The sequence below is a fragment of the Suricata suricatta genome, chromosome 5, assembly GCF_006229205.1.
Source record: "Suricata suricatta isolate VVHF042 chromosome 5, meerkat_22Aug2017_6uvM2_HiC, whole genome shotgun sequence".
In the NCBI taxonomy this organism is placed as follows: domain Eukaryota; kingdom Metazoa; phylum Chordata; class Mammalia; order Carnivora; family Herpestidae; genus Suricata; species Suricata suricatta.
The window spans coordinates 102,883,176-102,911,075 of NC_043704.1; the positions used below are offsets into that span (position 1 = coordinate 102,883,176).

At 37.4% G+C, this 27,900-nt stretch overlaps 1 protein-coding gene and 1 long non-coding RNA gene across 2 annotated transcripts in view; both read left to right on the forward strand.

The window, feature by feature from the left end:
* Nucleotides 1-19,053, forward strand: part of IFT80 (intraflagellar transport 80) — a 156,601-nt gene extending 137,548 nt beyond the window's left edge. The window contains exon 23 of the mRNA XM_029939966.1: nt 19,012-19,053. The gene's annotated coding sequence lies outside the window, so the exon portion shown is untranslated. The remainder of the gene's footprint in view (nt 1-19,011) is intronic.
* An 8,118-nt stretch (nt 19,054-27,171) lies between these two features.
* LOC115292070 overlaps nt 27,172-27,900 on the forward strand; it is a 24,274-nt gene continuing 23,545 nt past the window's right edge. The window contains exon 1 of the long non-coding RNA XR_003908787.1: nt 27,172-27,297. This is a non-coding gene — a long non-coding RNA (uncharacterized LOC115292070). The remainder of the gene's footprint in view (nt 27,298-27,900) is intronic.

Here is a 27,900-nt window from a genome sequence, read left to right on the forward strand (position 1 = left end):
ATTGAAGAAGAAAACCAAAACGGGAGGCATCACAATCCCAGACTTTAGCCTCTACTACAAAGCTGTCATCATCAAGACAGTATGGTACTAGCACAAAAACAGACACATAGACCAATGGAATAGAATAGAGAACCCAGAACTGGGCCCACAAATGTATGGCCAATTAATTTTTGACAAAGCAGGAAAGAGTATGTGATGGAAAAAAGACTGCCCCTTTAGCAGGTGGTGCTGGGAGAACTGGACAGCAACATGCAGAAGAATGAAACTAGACCACTTGCTTACACCATACACAAAAATTAACTCAAAATGGCTGAAGGACTTGAATGTGAGACAGGAAACCATCAAAACCCTTGAGGAGAAAGTAGGAAAAAACCTCCTAGACCTCCACCACAGCAATTTATAGGCTTTTTTGATAACGCCACAGTTTACACTCCACATGTGGCTATTATATGGAGGATGTGTCCCTACCTGCACTCTAGCTTCTGTTCTGTATTGCATGGGCTGGGAAATCTTACTCATTCCCATTTAGCATGTCTAATAAATATGGCTTGAAGGAAGGACTTACATGCCATCTGTTTTACAATGCTAGGTAATTTTCCCCAGCTACAATTTCCATTCCCATAATTCATTCAGATAAGAGTCATAACCACTTCACATAAAACTTGTTCCAGTATATCAGATTTTTGCAGACTGTCACCTTAATCCCATCAACTGTTGCATTTCTCTGCTCTCTCCTCATGGAATCTGGTCACAACATTCTCCCAGCATATCAATGTGTTCACCAACCAGAGGGTTCTCCTAGTGTCAATGTCCCAGGGTTGATTGGTTTGTTTGTTTGTTTAGATTGGGATTCATTACATAGGCATGCTTGATAAAATCACTGGTTTTGTGATTAACATCCAGCCTTTGTCCTCTCCCTGGAGGCCAGGTGGCTGGAAGATCTAGTCCTCTAATTACTTGGCTGGTTTTTCTGGGACCACCACTTATGCTAGAGCTATCTAGAGGCTTCTAGAGTCACTTTATTAGCATAACATAATTCCGTCTCTCAGGAAGTTCTAAGGGCTTTGGAAGCTCTGTGCCAGAAATGGGGGACAAAGACCAGAGATATTCTTTTATTAAATCACAATATCACTTTCACAATCATATTGAATTGTATTTATATGTTCTTTGGTCTTACGCTTCAAAAAATGCCTATTATAGAAGTTTCTTGTTTGGTTTAAACTAATAATTTCATACGTTTTGGGTGGTTTGATGTAATTTATTACTTTTTTAAAATGTATGTATAAACATTTTGTATATTTCCTAAACATTAAAGAAGATTGTTTATGCAGAACACCTGGGGTCTGACCCTATTACAGGTGAATGGTATTTTGAGGGCATTATGATCCCCCCCAAAATGCTTTGGCACATAGAGTATGCTATGCAATATGGGACATAAGTTATAGCAAAAAATAAGTAAGTTTTAAAGCAAGCATATTTTATAAAATGATTTACCATAGCAAACAGTTACCATGAGTATATCTTCAAATTCTGTCATTTTGTAAGTATAGAAATTATATTGATTTCTGAAGATGTATGCTACATAAATTCTGTTTTAGATAAATATCTCAATCATATTTTCCTTGTAAATTCTTACACTGAAAAAACATCAGAATTTACTAGGTATACAGCATAAAAAGGTAATATCCATAATAAAATTATATGGATTTTTATCTGTTCTGCAGATTTGTTGATCTGTAGATAGAATTGTGGCAGAATCACTCGTCAGATTTCTTTAAAGACCATCTGCAGAAGTCAAAGGAAAGGTGATGAAAGCAACTCTTTTAAAAAGACCCATCTTGGGGCATCTGGGTGGCTCAGTCGGTTAAATGTCCAATTTTGGCCCAGGTCATGATTTCCATGTTTGTGGGTTCAAGCCCCAGTCAGGCTCTGCACTGACAGCTCAGAGTCTGGAGTCTACTTCGGATTCTGTGTCTCCTCCTCTCTCTGTCTCTCCTCTGCTCACACTCTGTCTCTCTCTCAAAAATAAACATTAAAATTTTTTTAAAAAATTAAAAGACCCATGTTATCTTCTCCTTGCCCACAGCATGTATATTATCAGTATCTCCTGCTTAGTGGTAAATGGCCTTTGGGCCAAAAAATTTATAAGATTTTCACAACTTTATATTGCCTGTAACAAAGTCATTTTCTCATTCTGCCTGCTTTATTCTAAAGCTGCTCTGTCTGTACAAGGTGGCTTGAGCTGTTGGACCTCAGTGTCTGGTCATCATATGCTTACTATGCACTGTGCATAATTTTTTTAATGTAGTGATTCTAAAATAGACTGTTTCAAAACAATTTAGAGTGATTCAACTTTTCACATGTTTCTGGATGTTCTAGATGATCTAAAATGCTCTTCTGTTCTAATAATCTTCTACTGTAAGTAACATTCTTTTCTTTTTTTAATTTTTTAGAGAGAGAAAGAGACAAATAGAACACAAGCAGGGGAGGGGCAGAGAGAGAGGGAAACAGAATCCGAAGCAGGCTCAGGCTCCAAGCTGTCAGTCCAGAGCCTGATGTAGAACTCAATCTCACAAACCATGAGATCATGACCTGGGCCAAAGTTGGACACTTAGAGTTTGCAAGCCAGGAAACTCCACATGTCTAGCATGCAATACTAGAATGTCATCTCACTGAGATTAAGTAACATTTATAATGTGCTAGATTCAATTAGAATTTTTACATACCCATAATAGTAAAACCTGCCAATTTTCCAATGTTTTCCTCTGCTTTTCTTTTCTTTTTTTTTTAATGTTTTTTTATTTATTTTTGAGAGACAGAGACAGCGCGAGCAGGGGAGGGTCAGAGAGAGAGGGAGATACAGAATCTGAAGCAGGCTCCAGGCTCTGAACTAGCTGTCAGCACAGAGCCCGACGCGGGGCTTGAACCCATGAACCTTGAGATCATGACCTGAGCTGAAGCTGGAGGAGGCTTAACCGACAGAGCCACCCAGGCGCCCCTCCCCTGCTTTTCAATAGGTATCATTAACATATTGTTTTCTATTCATTTTTTTGTTTTTAAGGTCGATGCAAACAAATATGCACAACAAAATGCACAAAGTATAATCTTTTTCTACCTGCTATCTGTTCTGAATGGCTGTGTCACAGAAGGTAACCTTAAAAAGCATTATATTAATGGATTCAAGACTATACTGAATTTGTCCCTGACTTAACAGAAATACCAAATAGTATTTGCAATGAAAGTAAAATTCTATCGTATAAGTCTTGTAACATTTCTCAGTCAAAACGGTGACAAAAGCAGCCACAGTAAAAACATTATAATTAAAATTCAGTAAAATTCCTTTTTGTAGCCCTTGTCTTCCCAGAATAAAATATTTTTTTTCTCCTTCTTGGGGCACCTGGCTGGCTCAGTCAAAGGAGCATACAGCTCTTGATCTTGGGGTTGTGAGTATAAGTCTCATATTGGGTGTAGAGATTACTTAAAAATAAATAACTTAAAAATTTTTTTCTCATTCTTGATGAATACCTACACTTCAAACACCAAAATTCGTTCATTAAATATGTCACCTACAGTGGCCTGGGTACTATTCCAGGCGACAGAGACATAGTAGTGAAGAAAACAGATACTTTTGTCCTCTTGTGAAGCTGACATTTTAGTAGGAAGGAGACAGCCTGTAAACAACCAAAAAAATATGTCATATCAGATGTCAAGGAGAGAAAGCACAAAGCAGACGGAAAGCTTCTGAGGGTGATTTAAATAGGGTGTAATGGGAAGGTATCACTGAGAAGGTACAATTTGAGCAAACACTTCAAGAAAGTGATGCTCAATTTAAATTTCTGCCAAATAAATAAATAAATCACTGCCAAATAACATATAGGAAAACCATCAAATAAAATTCATATTCTATGAGTTTATGTTATCCTTCTCTAAGTTAATTTAAAATGTGCTAATCCACTTTCAGATCACAATGCTGTGAAACTTGAAATCAAGCACAGGAAAAAGTCTAGAAAACCTCCAAAAATGTGGAGGTTAAAAACCACCCTACTAAAGAATGATTGGCCCAATCAGGCAATTAGGGAAGAAATTTAAATATATATGGAAACAAATGAAAATGAAAATACAACAACCCAAACTTTCTGAGATGCAGCAAAGGCAGTCCTAAGAGGAAAGTATATTTTAATCCAGGCCTATTTCAACAAACAAGAAAAAGCGCAAATTCAAAATCTAACAGAGCACCTAAAGGATCTAGAAAAGGAGCAGCAAGAGCACCCCAAACCCAGCAGAAGAAGAGAAATAATAAAGATCAGAGCAGAAAGAAACAATATAGAATCTACAAAAACAAACAACAAACAAAAAACAGTTGAACAGATCAATGAAACCAAGAGTTGGTTCTTTGAAAAAATAAACAAAATTGATAAACCTCTAGCCAGGCTCCTCAGAAAGAAAAGAGAAAATACCCAAAGAGACAAAATCATGAGTGAAAATGGAGGGCTGAAGGGGCACGGGGAAAGGGGAAGTGGGGTGATGGTCATGGAGGAAGGCACTTGTGGGGAAGAACACTGGGTGTTATATGGAAACCAACTTGAAAATGAACTATAAATAAAGAAAATAAAAAAATTTTTTTAATGTGCTAATCTTTGAAAGTAATCCTGCATCTTTTTGACATTGATAGTATCAAATCATATAGAACATGGCTTACCTGTGAATAGAATTTATTTACATAGTCCTAATAATGTAAACACTGAATGTTTATTTAACCAAATTATAATTAGTCAGGTCCTTAATCCCATATCTAAAACCCCTGGGCCAAATATGTTTCAGAATTCAAATTCATTTCAGAAATAAAATGGCTATCGCTTCTCAGCCTTTTGGCTAAGATCAAGTGTAAGAAATACAATGGCTAGTCAGGTTTTTTTGTAATACAGCACACAGTTTATTACAGAACATCCCCAGAAGTGTCTTAGCTATCACTCCCTACTCAAACATATTGATATTTCTGCAGTGTAACATGAATACTTACACTAAGCAATAGGAATAAAATTAGAAGTCGTTTCACATCAGTTTTGCTGTCAACTGAGTTCAGATTGGATGAATTATGAAACTTTTGGATCTAGAATTGGAGATATGGGATTGTGGGCTTGTTTTGGAGGAAACGGGATACATATGTTGGAGGGGATAAATGGAAGGAGTAAAAAAGGGGGGGACTTCATTTTTCATAGTGGAAAGGCTATAAATAATGCTAAAAAGTCAAGAAATAATAAACATGTTATTTAGTGATGTAGCCATAAATAGCAAAAGAGCCAGCCAAAGGAGCTGAAAGTGCTTGCTTCTAGGGAGGGGGACATCAAGAAGAAGGAATTCATCCTGCTATTTTTCACAGCAAGCCTCCTAGAACTATTTGCCTACTTAAATATGTGCATGTATAACGTAGACAAAAACAAAACAGATTCTTAACAAGTCACTGATTAAAAGAAAGTATGCAAAGCACGTGTCTAACAAAGGACTTGCACCAGAATATATAAAGAACTATCATATCTGAATGTAAACAAACAAACTTAATTATAAAATGGGCAAGAGGGGCACCTGGGTGACTCAGTTGGTTAAGTGGCTGACTTCAGCTCAGGTCATGATCTCACAGTCTGAGTTCGAGCCCCACATCAGGCTCTGTGCTGACAGCTCAGAACCTGGAGCCTGCTTCAGATTGTCTCTCTCTCTCTCTCTCTCTCTCTCTCTCTCTCTGTGTCTCTCTCTGCCCCTGCTTGTTCTCTGTCTCTCTCAAAAATAATAAACATTTAAAAATAAATAAATAAAATGGGCAAGAGACACGAACAGACATTTTACCAATGAGGATATACAGATAGCAAATTATGCACATGAAAAGGTGTTCAACATCTTAGCAATTAGGGAAATGCAAATTGAAACGCCAACTATCAGAATGGCTAATATAAACTGGCGGCAACACCAAATGCTGGCTGGGTTGCAGAGAAACTGGATCACTCGTGTATTGCTGGTAAAAACAAATGTTATAGCTAGGAACAGAAAAAGTAAGGCAGCTTCCGGCAAGACTAAATAAACATGCACATACCATATGACCCAATGATTGCACTCATGGGTATTTATCAGAGAGAAATGAAAATGTTCATAGGAGCTCAATTCACAATAGCCAAACTGAAAACAATGCAGACATGCTTTGATGGGTGAATGGTTTAACAAATTGTGGATCATCCACATCATGATATACTATTCAGTAGTTAAAATGATTGCTACACACAGCAACTGGGTAGATCTCTAGGGAATTATAGTAAAGGTTATTTACTATATGATCCCATTTATATAATGTTCTTAAAAATAACAAGACATAGAGGTGGAGAACAGTCTAGTGGATGCCAAGAGTTAAGGACTAATTGGAGACTACAAAGGATAGCATGAGAAGCTCCGTAAAAATAGAATAAAACTGTATCTTGATTGTGGTGGTGGTTATAAGATTGCATGGAAACAAAAACCTTACATCCAAAATGTATTATATGTATTTACTATAAATACATCTCTATGTAATAAAAATATACAGAGAATATTCTGGAAGGATACTTACCACACAGTGGTTAAATCTCAAGTTGAAAGAGTAGGCAGGGATTGAGGGTAGGAGTGGTTAGAGGGGATTTTGTCGTAAAGTTTTCTTTGTTTTTAATTTGCTTAATTTTTAATGTTTATTATTATTTTTTAAATTTACATCCAAATTAGTTAGCATATAGTGCAATAAAAATTTCAGGAGTAGAATCCAGGGATTCATCCCCAGCATACAACACCCAGTGCTCATCCCAACAAGAGTCTTCCTTAATGCCCCTTGCCCATTTAGCCCAACCTCCACCCACAACCCCTCCAACACCCCTCAGTTTGTCCTTTGAATTTGAGTTTCTTATCGTTTGTCCCATCCCTGTTCTTATATTATTTTTGCTTCCCTTCTCTTATGTTCATCTGTTTTGTATCATAAATTCCACATGAGTAAAATCATATGATATTTGCCTTTCTGTGACTAATTTTGCTTAGTTTAATATACTCTAGTTCTATCCATGTTGTTGCAAATGGCAAGATTTCATTCATTTTGATTGCCAAGTAATACTCCGTTGTATATATATACCACACCTTCTTTATCCATTCATCTGCTGTTGGACATTTGAGTCCTTTCCATACTTTGGCTATTGTCAGTAGTGCTGCTATAAACACTGGGATTCATGTGCCTCTTAGAAACAGCAGTCCTGTATCCTTTGGATAAATACCTAGTAGTGCAATTTCTGGATCATAGGGTAATTCTATTTTTAATTTTTTGAGGAACCTCCACACTGTTTTCCAGAGTGGCTGCACCAGTTTGCATTCTCACCAGTAGTGCAAAAGGGTTCCTCTTTCTCCATATCCTCTTCAACATCTGGTTGCCTGAATTGTTAATGTTAGCCATTCTGACTGGTGTGAGGTGGTAGCTCATTGTGGTTTTGATTTATAGTTCCTTGATGATGAGTGATGTTCACCTTTTTTTCATGTGTCTGTTAGCTATCTGGATATCTTTCTTTGGAGAAGTGTCTATTCATGTCTTTTGCCCATTTCTTCACAGGACTATTTGTTTTTGGGATGTTGAGTTTGATAAATTCTTTATAAATTTTGGATACTAACCCTTTATCTTATAGGTCGTTTGCAAATATCTTCTCCCATTCCGTTGGTTGCCTTTTTTAAAAGAGTTTATTGTCAAGTTGGTTTCCATATAACACCTAGTGCTCCTCCCCACAAGTGCCCTCTTCCATGACCATCACTGCCCTTCCTCTTTCCCCCTTCCCCTTCAGCCCTCTGTCAGTTGCCTTTTAGTTTTGCTGGTTGTTTCCTTCACCATGTGGAAGCTTTTTCTCTTGATGAGGTCCCAATAGTTCATTTTTGCTTTTGTTTCCCTTGCCTCTGGAGACATGTTGAGTAAGAAGTTGCTGTGGCCAAGGTCAAAGAGGTTTTTGCCTGCTTTCTCCTCAAGGATTTTGATGGCTTTCTGTCTTACATTTAGATCTTTCATCCATTTTGAGTTTATTTTTGTGTATGGTGTAAGAAAGTGGTCCAGGTTCAATCTTCTGTATGTCAGTGTCAGGTTTTCCCAGCACCATTTGCTGAAGAGACTATTTTATTCCATTAGATATTCTTTCCTACTTTGTCAAATATTAGTTAGCTATATATTTATGGGTCCATTTCAGGGTTCTCTGTTCCATTGATCTGAGTATCTGTTATTGTGCCTTGATTCTTACAGCTTTGTAATACATCCTGAAGTCTGGAATTGTGAAGTCTCCAGCCTTGGTTTTCCTTTTCAGGATTTCTTTGGCTATTTGTGGTCTTTTTTGGTCCCATACAAATTTTAGGATTGTTTGTTCTAGCTCTGTGAAGAATGTTGGTGTTATTTTGACAGGGATTGAATATGTAGATTGTTTTGGGTAGTATTGACACTTTAACAATATTTGTTCTTCTAATCCATTAGCATGGAATATTTTTTCCATTTTTTGTGTCTTCCTCAATTTCTTTCATCAGCTTTTTTATAGTTTTCAGTGTATAGATTTTTCACCTCTTTGCTTAGTTTATTCCTAGGTATTTTATGGGTTTTGGTGCAATTGTAAATTGGATCAACTCCTTGATACCTCTTTCTGCTACTTCATTATTGGTGTATAGAAATGCAACTGATTTCTTTGCATTGACTTTTCTGAATTCATGGATCAGTTCTAGAAGCATCCTGGTGGAATCATTTGGGTTTTCCATATAAAGTATCATGTCATCTACGAAGAGTGAAAGTTTGACTTCCTCCTTGCTGATATGGATGACTTTTATTTTTTTAAACTTAAAAAAATTTTTTTAAAGGTTTATTTATTTTTGAGAGAAAGAGACAGAGCACTCATGGGGGAGGGGCAGAGAGGGAGACACAGAATCCAAAACAGGCTCCAGGCTCTGAACTGTCAGCACAGGACCTGATGCAGGGCTCGAATTTGTGAACCATGAGATCATGACCTAAGCCTAACTGACTGAGACACCCAGGGATGATATTAGGAGTGGGTCTTTCTTATATGGCCTTTAGAACCTTGAGGTATGATCCTCCTAGCCCTACTTTCTTGAGGGTTTTTATCAAGAAAGGATGCTGTGTTTTGTCAAATGCTTTCTCTGCCTTTATTGAGAATATCATGTGGTTCTTATCCTTTCTTTTATTCATGTGATGTATCACATTGATTCATTAGTGGATATTGAACCAGCACTGGATCCCAGGTATAAATCCCACATGGTTGTGGTGAATAATTCTTTTAATATATTGTTGGATCCAGTTGGCTAGTATCTTGTTGAGAATTTTTTGCATCCATGTTCATCAGGGAAATTGTTCTGTAGTTCTCCTTTTTGGTGGGGTCCTTGTCTTGGTTTTGGAATCGAGGTAATGCTGGCCTTGTAGAATGAATTTAGAAGTTTTCCTTCCATTTCAATTTTTTGGAACAGCTTCAAAATAGGTGTTAACTCTTCTTTAAATGTCTGATAGAATTCCCCTGGAAATCCATCCAGCTCAGGACTCTTGTTTTTTGGGAGATTTTTTATTACTAATTCAATTTCTTTACTGGTTATGGGTCTGTTCAAATTTTCTTTTTCCTCCTGTTTCAGTTTTGGTAGTTTCTATGTGTCTAGGGATTTGTCCATTTCTTCCATATTGCCCAATTTGTTGGCATATAGTTGCTCATAATATTCTCTTATTATTGTTTCTGTTTCTGTAGTGTTTGTTGAGATATCCTCTTTCATTTGTGATTTTATTAATTTGGGTTTTTTCCTTTTTCTTTTGATCAATCTGGCTAGGAGTTTATCAATTTTGTCAATTCAAAGACCCAGCTCCTGGTTTAATTGATCTGTTCTACTGTTTTTCTTTGTTTGTTTGGTTGGGGTTTTTTGTTGTTGTTGTTTGTTTTTGATAGCATTGATTTCTGCTCTAATCTTTATTATTTTCCTTCTTCTGCTGGTTTGGGGTTTTATTTGCTGTTCTTTTACCAGCTTTTAAGTAGTAAGTTTAGGTTGTGTACCTGAGACCTTTCTTCCTTTTTTAGGAAGGCTGGGATTCTTATATACTTCCCTCCTATGACTGCTTTTGCTGCATCCCAAAGGTCTGGGGCTGTACTGTTATCATTTTCATTGGCTTCTATGAACTTTTTAATTTCTTCTTCAACTTCTTAGTTATTAACCTATTCATTCCTTAGTAGAATGTTCTTTAATTTTCAAGTATTTGTTGTCTTTCCAATTTTTTTTCTTGTGGTTGATTTTCAGTTTCATAGTATTGTGGTCTCAAAATATGCATGGTATGATCTCAATCTTTTCGTACTTGTTTAGGGTTGATTTGTGTACCAGTATGTGATCTATTCTGGAGAAAGTTCCATGTGCACTTGAGAAAAATTTGTATTCTTCTGCTTTAGGATGAAATGTTCTGAATATTTGTTAAGTTCATCTGTTCCAGTGTGTCTTTCAAAGCCATTGATTCCTTGTTGATTTCCTGCTTAGATGATCTGTCCATGCTATAAGTGGGGTGTTGAAGTCCTTTACTATTATGATTATGATATTTTTGTCAATGTGTTTCTTTATGTTTGTGATTAATCGATTTATACATTTAGGTACTTTCATGTTGGGGGCATAAATGTTTACAATTGCTAGATCTTCTTGGTGGACAGACCCCTTAGTTATGATGTAATGCCCTTCTTCATCTCTTGTTATGGTATTTTAAAATCTATATTGTCTGATATAAATATGGGTACTCCAACTTTCTTTTGGTGACCATTAGCATGATAGATGGTTCTCTGTCCCCTGACTTTCAATCAGATGGTGTCTTTAGGTCTAATATGAATCTCTTATAAGCAGCATATAGATGGATATTGTTTTCTTATCCATTCTATTATCTTGTATCTTTTGATTGGAGTGTTTAGTCGATTGACATTTAGAGTGAGTACTGAAAGATATGAATTTATTACCACTGTGTTGCCTGTAGAGTAGGAGTTCCTAATGATGTTCTCTGGTCCTTTCTAGTGTTTGCTGCTTTGGGTCTTTTTTGTTTTGGTTCACCTTTTCTCCCCTCAGAGAGTCCCCCTGCCCCCTTAAGATTTCTTGCAGAGCTGGCTTAGTGGTCAGGAACTACTTTAATTTTTGCTTGCCTGGGACACACTTTACCTCTCCTTCTACTTTGAATGATAGACTTGCTGGATAAAGAATTCTTGGTTGTGGGGCACATGGGTGGCTCAGTTGGTTAAGTGTCTGGCTTTGGCTCAGGTCATGATCTCACAGTTCGTGGGTTCAAGCCCCACATTGGGCTCTGTGCTGACAGCTAGCTCAGAGCCTGGAGCCTGCTTTGGACTCTGTATCTCCCTCTGTCACTGACCCTCCCCTGCTCATGCTGTCTCTCTCTGTCTCTCAAAAATAAATTTTAAAAAAGATTTAAAAAAAAAGAATTCTTGGCTGCATAATTTTCTGATTTAGCACATTGAATATATCCTGCAACTCCTTTCTGGCCTGCCAATTTCTGTGAATAGGTCGGTTGTGAACCTGATCTGTCTTCCCTTATAGTTTAAGGACTTTTTTCCCCTTTCCCCCCTTTTCCCTGTGTATTTTGTGAATTTGACTGTTATGTCTTGGTGTTAGTTGGTTTTTGTTGAATCTAATGGGAGTTCCCCAAGCTTCTTGGATTTTTATGTCTGTGTCTTTCCCCAGGTTAGGAAAGTTTTCTGCTATGATTTGCTTACATAAGCCTTCTGCCCTTTTTTCTCTCTCTCATCTTCTGGGACCCCTATGATTCAGATGTTATTCCTTTTTAATGAGTCACTGAGTTCTTGAATTCTTATATCGTGCTATTTTGCCTTAGTTTTTCTTTTTTTTTCTGCTTCATTATTCTCCATAATTTTGTTTTCTATATTGCTGATTCACTGCTCTGCTTCATGCATCCTTGCTGCTGTGATGTCTATCAAGACCGCATCTCAGTTATTGCATTTCTAATTTTGTCCTGACTAGATTTTACTTCTTTTCACTCTGCAAAAAGGAATGCTATGCTTTTCTCAACCCCAGCTAGTATTCTTATTAATGTAATTCTAAATCCTAGCTCAGACATCTTGCTTATACCTGTGTTGATTAAGTCCTTGACTGTCATTTCTTCTGTTCTTTCTTTTGGGGTAAATTCCTTCTTTTTCATCACTTTGGAGGGAGCAAAAGGATTAATAACATAAAAATTTAAAATTTAAAAGAACAAAAAAATCAAATAAAGGAAACTAGATCCTGGGTGTGTTTTGGTCTGGTTGCTGAAAGAAGCTTGATAGAGAAAAAAGGGAAAGAAAAAGAAAAGTAAGAAAACTTTTAAAAAGTATACAATAAAATAGAGTAAATGAAATAAGGTAAAATAGAATAAAAATTTACAAAAATAAAATATAGTAAAAGTTAAAAATTTCTTATAAAAACAGAAAATAAAATTTTTTGTCTGTATCCAAGGATAGGAAAAGAAAAAAAAATGAATAATTGGACCGAACAAATGTAATATGAATGAAATTACAGCCAGTTTCCTCTAGAAGCCAAACTATGAAGCACTTTATAGTCTGTACACTAAGCAGGTGGAGAGACTTGTGGTCATCCTGCATGGCTTGATTGGCATAGTTTGACAGGGCTCGGTGTAATGGCTCCATTATCCACTAGGTGGCGATTCTTAGCTTATTGAGGTGGATTGGTGTGGCGCTCATTCGGGTGTGTGCACAGGCATGGGAGAGGTGAAAATGGTGTCACCCAGCTTCCCAGTCTCTAGCATCAAAACTCTGTGCTCCCACCGACTAGCCATCAGGCACTCCGCCTTTGTCTCTGGCTTTTGTCCACTCCTTGCTTCTACACTGTCTGTGTCCAAGCCAGCAGCCTGCCAGGCAGCACATCTCTTCCAAATTTCTCAGATGGGGCTGTTTCCAAACCTCTCACTTCTGAGGGCCCTGCAGCTTTGGCCCACTCTGACGCTCTGGAAAAGGGTCTCACCAAGCAATAGTTGGGTGCTGCCTCACCCCCAGGAATGCTTGAGCAACCCTGCTGCTGCAGAGGCTCAGAGACTGTGTCTTGGTCCCAGCCCATCCCAGAAAAAGTTAATGGGATTGTGTGGTAGCAGAGGTTCAGAGATTGGGGCAAATTACAACACAAGACTGGTGGCAGGCTTCACCGCGCTCTAGTGTCCTTGTTCCAACACCAGCAAATGTGGCTGTTCCCTGGGGTCTGCTGGGACCTTTTCCCAGGGGGAGGCTGCACCCTCTCTACCAAATATCCTCCCTGCAGGGGAACCGCCTCTCCCTGTGTGGCCCAGGATCCTTCAGACTTCGCTGTCTGCTTCCCACCAGAGCATCACCAGGTACTGAGCTGTGGAATTTTCAACTCTGTGCTCCCCTATTTATAAAGTCCTAATGGTAATGAAACCCTTTCCTTTCTCCTTTTTCCCTTTCTTCTTACTCAGCCCCTTGTGGGTGTTTCCATTCTTTCTTTCCAGCTGCTTTCAGTGGGGAGTGCTTGTCCTGTACTCTCCCCTATCTCTGTCCTATCTCTGGAAACAAAAACAGCTCTCTACCCTCCGCGGCTTCTCTCTCCTCCAGTTTACCTCTCTGCACCACATACCTGCTGAGTTCCGTGGCTCAAGTTATGTAGATTGTTGTGTTAATCCTCAGATCAATTTTCTATGTGTGCAAAATGGTTTGTTTCTGATCTAGTTGGATTTCAGGGACAAGAGAAGTAGAGAACTTCCATGCTGCTCCACCATCTTGGCCCCTCCCTAAAAGTATTATTCATAATGTTTTTTTAAAGGAAGATGTATTTATTATCTGAGTAAATAAATATTTTTTTAAATTTCTTTTTTTAACATTTATTTATTATTGAGAGACAGAGACAGCATGACCGGGGGAGGGGCAGAGAGAGAAGACACAGAATCCGAAGCAGGCCACAGGCTCTGAGCAAGCTGTCAGCACAGAGCCCAAACCTGCAAACCACAAAGTCATGACCTGAGCTGAAGTCGGTCGCTCAACTGACTGAGCCACCCAGGCGCCCCTGAAAATTTTAAACATAAAAGGACTGGAGGATTCTATACATTTGTTGGAATATCTCAGTTTAGTGGCATAAAATGTGAGTTTAAAACAGAATTTTTTCATCTCTGTGTTTGTCATATGATTTTATTACTGGTTCCTCTCATTTAATGACATTATATCATGGACATTTTCCCATATTAATAGTCTTACCACATTATTTTAAAAGCTTCAGTATGACTCTTTGTGTGATGGAGCAGAATTTATTTAATCAGTGCCCTACTATCGTATAATTAGGGAGTTTTAAAAATTTCAATACTTCACCATTAGAGCAGTGTTTCAAATAAGTGTCTCTTGTAATTAATTCTTTGCATAAAACCTTGATTATTTCCATGGGATAGATTCTCAGTTGGGGAACTGCTCAATCACATTCTGGAATTCAAGATCTCTTTAAAGCTCAATGAAGAAAACTTCTTCATGGCCTCAAAGTCAGCCTTGACCCTTCCTCTTTCAAATCTATTTGCAACGATAATGCCACCCACCTCATATATAGAATTTACTGGGTGTGAGGCTCTAAGAGTTTTATCCTCTAATATACTACTTCTAGCTTCCTTTTCATAAGAAGAAATTGAGGCAAAAAGAAGTTAAACAATTCAACTGAAACCACAGCCCTAGTAAGCAGTGGATCTGGGATCATGACCCTCAACAACATGGTCCACTGCTTCTTGGGAAATGAGTTTTCTCTTAATTGATATATAATTGACATATAACATATTAGTTTTAGGTGTCAAACATAATGATTTGATATTTGTATATATTGCAAACTGATCACAATAAGTCTAGTTTAACATCCATCACCACACATAGTTACAAAATCTTTTTCTTGTGATGAGAATTTCTAAGATCTGCTCTCTTAGCAACTTTCAAATATACAATGCAGTGTTATAAACTGTAGTCACCACGCTCTACGGTAGATCCCCAGGACTTACTTATAACTGGAAGTTTGTATCCTTTGACCACTTTGACCCATTTAATCTTCCCTCCCCAACTCTGCCTACCACCAAATTTTTTCTGTATTAATGAGTTTGTCTTTTTTAGATTTACATGTAAGTGAGGTCATACAGTATTCATCTTTGTCTCATCTATTTCACTTAGCAAAATGCCCTAAAGTCCATCCATATTATCGCAAATGGCAGGATTTCTTTCTTATTGCTGAATAACATGTCATTATGTATATCCAATTTCCTTATCCATTCATCTGTTGTTTCCTTGTCTTGGCTATAGTACATAATGCTGCAATGAATGTGGAATCACAGATATCTTTTCAAGACAGTGATTTCATTTCCTTTGGATGAATATCCTGAAGTGGGATTGCTTTATCGTGTGGCATTTCTGTTTTCCACAGTGGCTGCACCAGTTTCCCTTTTTTCCACATCCTCACCAACACTTGTTATTTCTTGTCATTCTGATAATACCTATTCTAACAGGTGTGAGGTGATATCTCACTGTGGTTCTGATTTGCATTTCCCTGGTGAGTAGTGATCTTGCACATACCTGTTTGCCATTTGTATATCTTCTTTGAAAAAACATTTGTTCAGGTCCTCTGCCCATTTTTAAAGTAGGATTTTTTTTCCTACTGAATAGTATGAGTTCTTTCTATGTTTTGGATATTAACTCCATAGCAAATATATGATTTGCCTTTTTTTCTATTCTGTAGTTTGCCTTTTCGTCTTGTTATTTTCTTTGCTGTGTAGAAAGCAGCTTTTTAGTTTGATGTAGTCCCACTTGTTGATTTTTGCTTTTGTTGACTTTGCTTTTGGTGTCAAATACAAAAAATCAATGCCTACACCTATGTCTAGGTGCTTTATCTCTATGTTTTCTTCCAAGAGTTTTATGGTTTCAGCTCTTATGTTCAAGTCTTTAACCCATTTGAGTTATATCTGTGTATGGTATAAGATATGGGTCAGTTTCATTCTTTTGCATGTGATATGTTCCAGTTTCCCCAACACCTTTTATTGAAGAAACTGTCCTTTCACCATTGTACATTTTTGGTTCCTTTGTCATAAATTGACAGATATGTGGTTTTTTTTTTTTTCTGGGATCTCTATTCTGTTGCATTGATCTGTTGTCTGTTTTTATGTCAATACCATGCTGCCTTATTATAGTTGTGTAATATGGTTTTAAATCAGGAAGCGTGATAACTTCAACTTTATTCTTCTTTCTCAAGATTACTTTTGCTACTTAGGTCTTTTGTGGTTCCATACAAATTTTAGTACTGTTCTATTTCTATGAAAAATGATATTAGAATTTTGTAGGGAATGCATCAAATCATTGCTTTGGGTAATGACCATTTTAACAATATCAATTATTTCAATCGATGAGCAGAACATCATTTCATTTATTTATGTCTTTTTCAGTTTCCTTCATCAGTGTCTTATAGTTTTCAGTGTACAGATCTTCCACTTCTTTGGTTAAATTTATTCTGAAATATTTTATTCTTTTTGATGCAATTGTGAGATGATTTTCTTAATTTATCTCAGTTCACTATTAGTGTATATAATTTTTGTGTCCTGCAACTTTACTGATTTTATTAGTTCTAACAGTTTTTTTGGTAGAGTTTTTAGGGTCAGTCTGTGTCTTTGTGATATAAAAAAGCAACAAAAATGACTTTTAAAACACTTGGGGGAAATAACATTAATGGAGAAATTTTTGAAAGTTATATAGTTGTCCATTCCTCTAGACTATAACCTGTTTTGGGATTGGACCAAGCCATTAGGAGTGAAGAGTTACTGAACTACATTATTTAGGTTCCTTGCAAAATTGTACTGATATACAATATTATGCCTATACTGAGGATCTCATGTTTAGAAGCACTATGTAACATGCTTAGTGTAAAAATGGTTGAATATGTCATTTTTGACATTACAGTGTCCTTTTTTAAGCTATTTATTTACTTTGAGAAACAATACATGTGAATGGGAGAGGGGCAGAGAGAGAGAGGGAAGGAGAAAATCCCAAGCAGGCTCTGTACTATCAGCGAGAGCCCAATGCAGGGCTTGAACCCACAAACCCTGAGATCATTACCTGAGCTGAAATCAAAACTCGATCACTTAACCAACTGAGCCACCCAGGTGCCCCCCAAACCATTTTTTTTTAGTAAGCTCTACACCCAATGTGAATTCATGACCCCAAGATCAAAAGTCACATGCTCTAGGAGCATGCCTGGGAGGCTCAGTCAGTTGAGCCTCTGACTCCTAATCTTGGCTCAGGTCATGATCTCACATTTTGTGGGATGAAGCTCTGCACTGGGCTCTGCACAAGCAGGCTTGGGACTCTCTCTCCCTCTCTCTCTGCCCCTCCCCCCAAAATAAATACATACACTTAAAAAAACCAAACAGTTGCATGCTCTACCAACTGAGCTAGCCATGTGTCCCTACAGTGCCTTCTTTATGAGAACTCACAGGAGAAACTTCTTCCAGATTTCAGTAGCAGGGATATTTGTGTTTCTCTCAAGCACCTGCTCTGGTTTTTACTTACAAACATTGAATCCTTTATTGAACTTTTTATTTCCTGCTATAAAGCTCAGAACCAAGATATGACCTTATTTTTGCAGCTTTGCTTTTCCCTTTCGCTTTGGTTCCTTCAATCACTTTATGAGAATCTTGTTTTGTGTGTCCTTTTTACAAACAACCTCAAGTCTGATTCAGTATAAGTTACAGAATGGTTGGGTGGCTGAATGAATAGTGTATGGATGAGTGGATGGACAGATGGGAAAATTGATGTATTTGTAGTTTGATTTTTTTTTTTACCTTTATGTTCCACCTTCTGGAGCCTGTAAAGTAAAGATTAATTCCACTTCTATAAGTTTACTTTTTAAATATTTTATGACAGTTATGTTCCCTTGGCTTTTTCTTCTTCAGGTTAAAAATTAGAAATGTCTAAACACTTTTATCTCAGACTCAGTTCTGTCATACCTGAGGTGTCTATTGGGCCATGCATTTGCCCTCGCTGACTTGCTCTCCGCTCCCTGTCCTTATATTCCCCCAGAAACATGAACCTTCCTCTGTTCCTATAGCCTTCATGTCCACTCACCAGGACCCACAGCCGAGACCGCTGCTTCAGCTTTGTCCTCACCCACAGCTTCTCTACATACGAAGTCTCAAGATCCAGTATCCCCGTCTCCTACTCCACTGGCCTCCCTCCTAGCAATCTTACCTTTCTCCCACTACATGCTCCCTGACATCAGTATATCCACACCCTCAACCCTCCCGTTTTATTTAGTCTGCCCCTCCGACTCTTACTTGTCTGTCCAAATTCCAAGTCTTTTTTCCTACATAGTCTTTCACCCACAGCCTATCACCTCAACAAAAACCAGTCATTAAGACCAACAACAACTTTGTTTTAAGTAGAGTTAATTTTTGTTTTTCATCAAAGTATTTCTACTCTTAACTCACAAATCATTGATGCCCATGATTAACTGGGAAGGGTTTTGAATTTCCACAACTTTATCTGAGTTTCCTACCAAGAACCCAGTGTCAACCAATGTGTGTACACTGGTGCTTGAAACACATTTTTATGTCTCAGGCACCATGAATGTTAAATGCTTCCTATGCATCCTTCAATATTACAACCATCTGAGGTGGGTACCCTCCCCACTTCACTGAAGAGAAAACAGCTTTAGGAAGTCATAAAACATGCTTATCGTGAAATAACTAGTAAATCTAGAATCTGGAGATTAACCTGGGCAGTCCAACTTGCTAAATCACTATGTGATTCTGTAGGAGGTCCTAACAACCATATTCTGCCACAAGAATATAAATATAATCTTAATTTAGGAAGCTATTTTGTCCTTGTTTCCATATTAGCTAGCACTGAGGATTTAGTTATAATGTTAGACTCTACATTGCTCATTTTTATGCTGAGCATACAAACACCATTATTTCTTTTCTTTTTTAAGATATTGGACAAAATTTACCAGCGATTTTAAAGAAATGCTTTTCAATTTTTAAAACTAATGAAGTTAAACCAGGAAGGAAGCACACGTGGTGTTGAAGGAACTGGCTGAACGAAATACAAAAAAGAACAATGTTGGAGTCGTTTTTCTTGACCATTCCAGGTTTTATCCATCAAATGTTTATGTATTTCCACAGACAATTTTACAAGTCATTAAAGATTCTATTATATTTTTAATAATAGTTCCTTTATTTTTAATTTTGACCTTTTTAAAAATTTAAATTAAAACTTTATTTGAGAGAGAGAGAGCGAGCGAGCATGCAAGTAGGAGAAGGGGCCGAGGGAGAGGGAGAGAGAGAATCCCAAGGCTCTGTGCTAACAGTACAGAATTAGTTCAGGGCAGGGCTTGAACTCACAGAACCACAGGATCATAACCTGAGCCCAAATCAAGAGTCAGATGCTCAACCGACTGAGCCACCCAGGTGCCCCTAATAGTAGTTCCTTTGAACAGCAAATAATAATAGCTACCATATTTTGCTTGTGAAAAATGAAAAGTGATATTAATGTGATGCTTTACAGCTATAGCCACAGCTCTAATAATTAGATATTTTGAGAGGTTAAACCAATTGCACGTTGAAAGTTGAGTGGTTAAGGGTACTAACTGGGGTGAAAGAGCTGATCTGCCTCCTGGTCTTCTACTTACCACCTTTGTGACTTTGGGCACACTACCCAGCCTCTCTGACTGCACTTTTCTTATCTGTAAAATGGGGTTAGTAGTCCTTACCTCCTCCTGTTAAGAATTTTAAATGAGATAATATATGTAAGATGCCTAAAACAGTGCCTGCCACATGTAAAGATTCAATGAATTACAGTTACCATTGTTATCATTATCATGATAGCAAGGGACAAGTGCCACCCTCCACAGCAGCTGCCAAGCTTATGTCTAAAATACCGCACGTTTGTATTTCACTCTTTGGGAAAATGTCTATTAATGTAAATCACTACCAAAATTTAAATCCGAGGTAGAGGTGCTAGAAATGATATTTAATTTACCAAAATTAATTGCCAGAACTCACACACAATGCTGTAAGTTTCAGAAATTCACTTATGAAATTCTTAATTATAAAGAGATTAAAATGAAATTAGATGTCCATAAGAAGCTTAGGAGGACCCCCAAACAGAATTCCGAAACTGTACAAACTCTAACACTCCCCAGGAGGCAGCTGCTAACACCTGAGGCGAAGGCAGAACGTGGGGAAGACTTGGCCGGTATCAGCGAGCTCCTTCAAACACTGAAATAAACAGGAACAAATAAATGGTGATATGTTTCACAGAAAGCTTAGGAGTATGCCAAGCACAAACTAGACCCAGCTAAAACTACACGAATCCTCATAGGAATGCTGAAGTCACCTAAAATAAAACCAGAACTCAAGGAAGACCTGGCAACTATCAGCTCCTATAAATACCAAAAGACCCAGTGGAACAGATAAATGATAATTATGTTCACAGAAAGCTTAGGAATAATTGAAAGCAGAATCCAGAACCAGTAGAAACTCTAGCAGGCATCAGGAGGCCACTGAAAACACCTAAAGTGAAACCAGAATCCTTGGGAAACCTGGCAGGTATTAGAGAATTCCTACAAACACCAACAGAACCAGAGGAATAAACAAATGGTTGTGATGTCCACAAAAAGCTTAGAACAGTCCAAAGCACAAACCTGAACCATTAGAAAATCTCAGAACCCCTGGGAGATTGCTGGGAACATCAGAGGAAAATGCAGACTCCGTAGAAGATCTGAAGCCATCAAAGAGCTTATAGAAACACCAAAGCAAACAATACAACCAGAGAGCAAAAGCAACAATAACTCCTTCTCTCCCACATGGAAATGTGGAGGTGAAAACCTTACTCACAGCTATCAAGAGTTTGTTTGGAATGCCGAGGAAAAGTGGGCCCAGTAGAAGACTCAATAGGGACCAAGGGCCTTATGAAAATCACACAACATATGGTGGGCCCCAGAATATAAGACAATTAACAAGAAGCTGAATTAGCTGAGCCAACAATCAAGAAACTTCTTAAAACTTTTATGGAAAAGATTGAACCTCTTAGAGAAGACCCAATGGGTACCAACAGACAAAACTCCTAAAGAAAAGAACTCAGGAGAAGACTTGACAGGTGTCAAACCTTAGAGATGGGAGTCAGCAGAAAATCATACAGGCATGAAAGAAACCCTTAGGAAAACTGTTAGTTAAGGTGGAGCCAGCAGAAGAGTCGGCAGGGCATTATGATACTTACAGCAACTCGAAATTTTAAAAGCTTACTCACATCCTTACTTAGGAAGTATTCAAATATATCAGAGAAATTACAAGAAAAACCTGAAATAGTCATAATAAAAGATGTGAAAAATCCTCAAGAAAACCAAATAGTAGAGCAGCACCTGGGTGGCTCAGTCAGTTGAGCATCCAACTTTGGCTCAGGTCATGGTCTTGCAGTTCACAAGTTCGAGCCCTGCATTGGGCTCTGTGCTGACAGCTCAGAGCCTGGAGCCTGCTTCAGATTCTTCATCTCCCTCTCTCACTGCCCTTCCCTTGCTTGCACTCTGTCTCTTTCTCTCTCAAAAATAAACAAACATTAAAAAAAAACAAGTAGTAAGAAAAAATATTAGAACATACACAGGGTGTACATATTTTTCAATCAAAATAAAATGTAGATGGCTATACAACATTAAAGAAAAAAAACAGCAAAACACCAAAAGAAAACCTGGAGCCAATAGTTATTAGTACTGTATTGAAACCATTAAGAAAAAAGAGAAATGCACTTGAAGACTTCAAACAAAAGACCAAATGTTTGGAAGGTGACTATAGTGGATTTGAAGAAATGTTTGATTCCGTGCACAAAAATATGGATGGATCAGGAAATCTCCGCCAAGAAACTCTTGTAGTCCTTGTGAATATGAATCCAAAACTAATGCCTCTGAAACCAAAGATGTGTGGCCTAAGAACATACAAGATGGAGTTAGTCAAAGAACAAGATCTACCCTAAAAAACATAAGGGTTTCAAGAATCTAAACACTTGCCTAGTCAAACAGGTAATATGCAGAGATGAATGTGAAGAAATAGGAGCTTAATTTTCAAGCAAAGCTGAGTCTGCATTGTCCCTACATCCCAGACACAGATAGAGAACTGAAGAGTCTCAGCTGCTTCTATCAACAGAAATATTTTGAAAAAAGAAAAATGAAAAGAATACTGTGAAGAGCTTCCAAGAGAAAAACTCAGAAGATGGAGCTATGGAAAAAGGACACAGACTGTAACATCAGAGGAAGAAGTAAACTGGTGTAAATCTATAGGAATCTGATCGGTTGGCTAATTCAACAGGGGTCATGCACATGTGACAAACCAATGATCAGTTAGCAAGAAAAAACTAAACCTACAAATGAAGAGAAGATACTTTTAGGACCCAGGAAAATAATAAAAATTAATTTTGATCTGGTAAAATCTTTGGTCAATACATAAGAGAAAATTCCCACAAACCAAAAGAAAACAGGTAGTTAATGTGTAAAGTTCTAATCCTTTCTCTGATGAAACAAATGTAGCCAACAAAGAGCTAGAAGATAAAACTATTCACAGTTCCCTAGATAAAATCTTAAACACTAAAGTAGGGATTCTTCAAGATCATCTAGAAGCAGGAAAAAAAGAAATGTTAAGTTAGAGGTACTATCTAATCAGTAAAATAGTGATACTATGTACAGAAATTAAGAGTCCATGCAGAAATCTGTAAGAATGTTAAGGATACAGCAATCAATGGTAAATCAAACTGTCCTTGATGTCTAGAGGCTCAAATAAGCTCCTCCCTATAAGAATAGAAGGATGTGATCTTTTATCTAGTGTAACAAATAGAAAATCTGTGAGCAAGAATGAGAAGAAAACAGTTAACTATTCCTCAGACAAAATGACACAGAGGAAACCACAAAGATGTCTGTGAGAAAACTCTAGAAGCATAAAGATATAGCAGTCAATGGACAAATAATTTACTTGATATTTGGAAACCAAAATAAGGTCCCTGTCACTACTAAGATTCAAGGGTCTAATTCTCTGTCCTTATAAATACAGCAGAGGGCACATTTTTAGGGCAGAGACTGGGAGAAAAGTGCTGGCAATCCCTCTAGAAAATTTCAAGTGAGGATGCAAAATATAAAAAGGTAAATCAAGAATTATTGTCTGAGATTTAGAAAAACGAAAATTCTTGCTAGAGAGATGCAAAGATACGATCATTTGCTCAGTGATAAGATAAAATCTCTATGGATAAAAACAAGAAATATGTTCCTTTCCATGGATAAAAAGGAAAACTACCTGACTCAAAACAGGAAAACAACAGAAGTCAGGTGCAAATAGAAAACAAAGAAAACACTTTGGAAAAATAACATTTACCAAAAGGAGAAACTTCGCGCAAAAGGCCACGCCATAACCAGAGTGATATTAAATCACAGAAAAGAGTAACTTGAGTCCTACAAGATGTGTTTCAGTGAAAACATCTACTGAAAATTCACAGCAAGATAATAACACACAAAGAAAGAAACTAAGAACTAGGAGAAATCAAGACAATGAAGATGCTTATTAGCTAAGAAGCTGAAGAGGAAAAAAATGATAATCTTTAGTTTGATGGCAAACATAAATGTCCACCATAGTATAATTTTTGTCATAAAGTTTAAACTGAGGGCAGCCTGGCTGGCTTAGTTGGTGGAACGAGTGACTCTTGATCTCAGAGTGTGAGTTCCAACCTCACATCAAGTGTAGGGACTACTTAATTATAAATTTTTAAAAAGCAAATTCTGTAAGTAAAAGAAAATAAACAAAATTAGCTTCTATACGTATTTAAATATAATCAAAGTATTGGTTTTATTTGAAATTTGATTATTTTATAGGCAAAATTTTAAAAGAGGAATTAAGACATCCTTTCCTTCATAAAAATGGGAAGGATGTCTTAATTCCTTTTTAGAAATTACTCTCCATCTTTGTGAAGGAAAGGATGTCTTAATTCCTTACAATTAGCTGGTTGTTGGTTCATTCTTTGTTGGTAAAATACCTTCCCTTAGCCTTTCATCTTTTACCAATGGATGAAAGGAGAATGAAAAAGTAAATTGTAAACTAGTGAGACCAGATGTAAACTTGCCAAGTATTCTATTGCTGATTGCTTGTCAGCAGCTTACAGTTTTGGAGAGATGGTTAATGCGGGGCTGCTCAAAATGAAATGATTCATCGTTGTTTCTTTCAATCTGGAAATGCAAATTAACTATGTTCTTCATGAAATTTTTACAGAAATCAGTGCAGAACGCTGTATAAATCTGAACCCCATATTCATGTTTATAACATAATACGTTCCAGCTGTGAACTGTGTCCTTTATTAATTCCACTTGAGAGAAACTGTATACCTAAAGTACATCAAGGTACTTAGCATATTGCCTTTTACTCTGTTGAGGCCATTTCCTTAATATTCCCTTCAGCCTTTACAATTGAATCTTGTTTTCCTTATATAGTACACCTCATGCCCTTTGGCATAATTGCCAAAGCCATTTTCCATGGTTGATTTAATGGTCTCTTAAAACTGTCATTCTATCTCAAGAAGACATTATCCTCTTGGTCAGGAACACCAACAACAAAATTGCTTTTATGCAACAGGTTATTTTGATATGCAGGTGTGTATACATGTATAATTATATAATACATAGAATTAAAAAAATAAATAGAAAACAGTCATGCATTTAAGCAACTGGTGATTTTATACATACGTATATACACATATATACTTATATATATATACACATACACACACACACATCTATGTATATATATCTGTGCCCTGATCTATGTATAAAAGATCATTAAAAATAAGTAAAATCAGCATATCATGAATTATTTTCTGGTGAGAGAATAAGTTTTCTACATTAATGTTTCCTACATTTCTATTCTCTACTAGTCCTATGTAATAAATAATTTCCAGGTAAAATCTATAAAACTGAACATCTAAGTAGTGCCCTTAGTACCTTAAAAATATTCCTATTCAGGTATTCTAGCATTGTGAATACATAGGTTCTGTATTAATGTGATGTATATGCGTTTGCATTACCATGAGACACGTTTGTTGATCACTAATAAAAATAGCTTTTAGGAATTTTTTTCCCCCACAAAATTGTTCTTGGTAAATCAAGGAAGTGCAAGAAAAAACCAGAATCAAAACTCATTTTTATTAAATGAGGGATGTGCATAAAAGCTTGTGTGATGAATAGGAAAAAAACCAAATGTAAAGTTTGTTGTAATTTTAAACTCAGTATAATCTCCTTGCATGATTAGTGTTACATTACAGACATTCTGAATTTTAGGGAGAAATGTTCCATAGTTGATACAAAGGAAATATACTTGATTCATATTATATTTTTACAAGATTTTGTTGCAAAGTTCAAGATGTTAGTAATAGCAACAACATATAGGATGAATATATATATATTTGGATTATATATATATTGATGTTTCAGATATGGTGAATTTGAAGAAGTGTCTAAAACAATGTACCCTCAAAGGAGAAATCATTTAAAAAATTATGGCAGCTTTTCAGTTTGTTTGAATGGTGGGTAGTATTGATAGCCACATGTAAAACTAAACTTTATAGTGTTTGAGTAACATAATATATGCAGTTATTCAACATGATGTGATTTCATTAATTCTTGTACCATGTAGTCTCAATTCATTGTTTGGCCAATTCACAGCTTAAGACTGATTTTAAATAACAAAGATACACATTTCATATTTTAATACATACCAAACAGTCACATATTTGATACAATTTACACAGAGAAAGATTTTAATGTTTTTCTATTCTTTAATACCTTCAAATGATTTCAATGACAGGATCATTAGCTTTTAGAACTTTAGAGTAAACCGTTCTGTTCTCTTACAATTCAGACATTTTAAGATTTCTTATAACTGCCAGCCTTTTTCTATTAGCCTTTAAAAGTTTAAGTCATTTTCTCACATTAATTTCTCAATTAAATCATTTCTCAAATTAATCATCAGTTTCTTCTAATACAATTTCAGGACTGTCAAATTTTTTCAATCATAAAAACAATATTTCTAGATACATACATATGTGAGGTTCCTGTGTAAAATCTTTCTTAATAACACTCATTCTTCCCCAAGCAGAGAAATCTTTTGTTTCCTACTTTTCCTTTCATGAGAATCATAAAGTGTGATAATTATCTGGTATACAATGTGTATATTGTACTTAGACAATATACATATGTACATTATACATAATGCATTTTAATATATTATTTTAAATTACCATTTGCTTAAAGGACATTTCATAGGATGGTAGAACTGATTCAACGGCATTTATTTTTTTCTTAGGTTGACTAAACCCTTCTGTAGTACATTACTTGCACAATCACGGCTTTGAAGAGAAGTCACAAGTTCTTACATTTTGTAACATGTTGTGGAATGTATTTTAAAACAGAGGGAAAAGTGCATGACATCATGCTCATGGTATGGCATACATGTATCAATCATTTCTACATATAACTATGTGGTGAATGATACAATTAAGACCTAGACTACACAATCTATAGTTCTTACAAAAAGTTATATATTATGCCACAGTACTAAAAATAAAATATATTCTTCTCAAATAGTGAAAATAAAATATCCGTCATGTGTTTTATGTCACATATGTTTTCTCATTTGACCGTGCCTCCTTTTCCCCCCTCATTATAAATGAAATAATGACCAACATTTTATTAAACAATAATGACAATTCCCAGGCCATTAAGGCCTATAAAAGAGGAAAAGATGATTATCTTGTCATTAATTGCACAAATACACTCCTGATACGTCCAGTATATGGTAAAAATATAAAAATAAGAGACAAATAAATATAAATATCTTCTCAGTAATTGAAAAATCAAAAGCCCAACTGTACCTTATTACAAATACGGTCTTCAATGTACCTAATTGCTGTATCTTCAATAAGCACACCCACTAACTGGATATCCTGGGTATCCCTCACCAAATTGTGAGCCATCAGCTGGGACTATACTTGGCCAGGAAGGTATCGAGTTTTTGGTGGGGGAGGGGGTGGGGAGCGGGGAGTGTTCTCCACAAGGGAGGGATTCAATCATAGCTAGGTGCTGATCTCCCCGACCACGCGCGGCAGCCTCCGGCGGCGGCTCACCCCCCACGGCTCCTCGCCCTCGGCCTATCGTCAGAGACCGTGACCTGTCCGGCGAGAGGCCGGAGAGGGAGAGGTACGGAACTGTGTCCCTTTTCCCTTCATCCCTAAAGGTTGCTACCTTTCTCCCGACGCACGAAGGGGCTCACGTGTTCTCTTTGATTCGGAAAGCAGGCACTTACGAGTGAACACAGTCTGAGCAGAGGCTGAGGGTGGGGACAACCTTAGACGTTGCGCTCCAAGCACGTCCGCTGCTGTAGCCCCGCCGCTCGCGCCTAACGTTTCCTTGAACCGAATGAAACGCAGGGAAACTTAAGATCCCGGGGAAAACTGGAGTTGAAGTGACTCCAGCCCAGTCGCCGAGCGACGGACGATTCGGCCCGGGTATCAGGCGGGGTCTGAGGCAGTTGGCGGTGGCAGCTGCCACCTCGGCCGTTGCGTCCCACCCGCAGTCCCCCTAGCCCCGTTCTGTCCGCCCGGTCCTCGAGCGGCCGTAGACGCTCAGATGAGCGGGAAGCGGCCCTCGCAGCCGTCTGACTCCCCGGCGCCGCCGCCTCGTGGGCGGCCGAGCACCGACACGGGCAGCACGACCTCCCCAGGGCTGAGCTGCTGCAGCCGCATGGACTCCTCGTAGGTGGGCAGGTACTTGACCTCCTCGTAGCTGGGCAGCTGCAGGAAG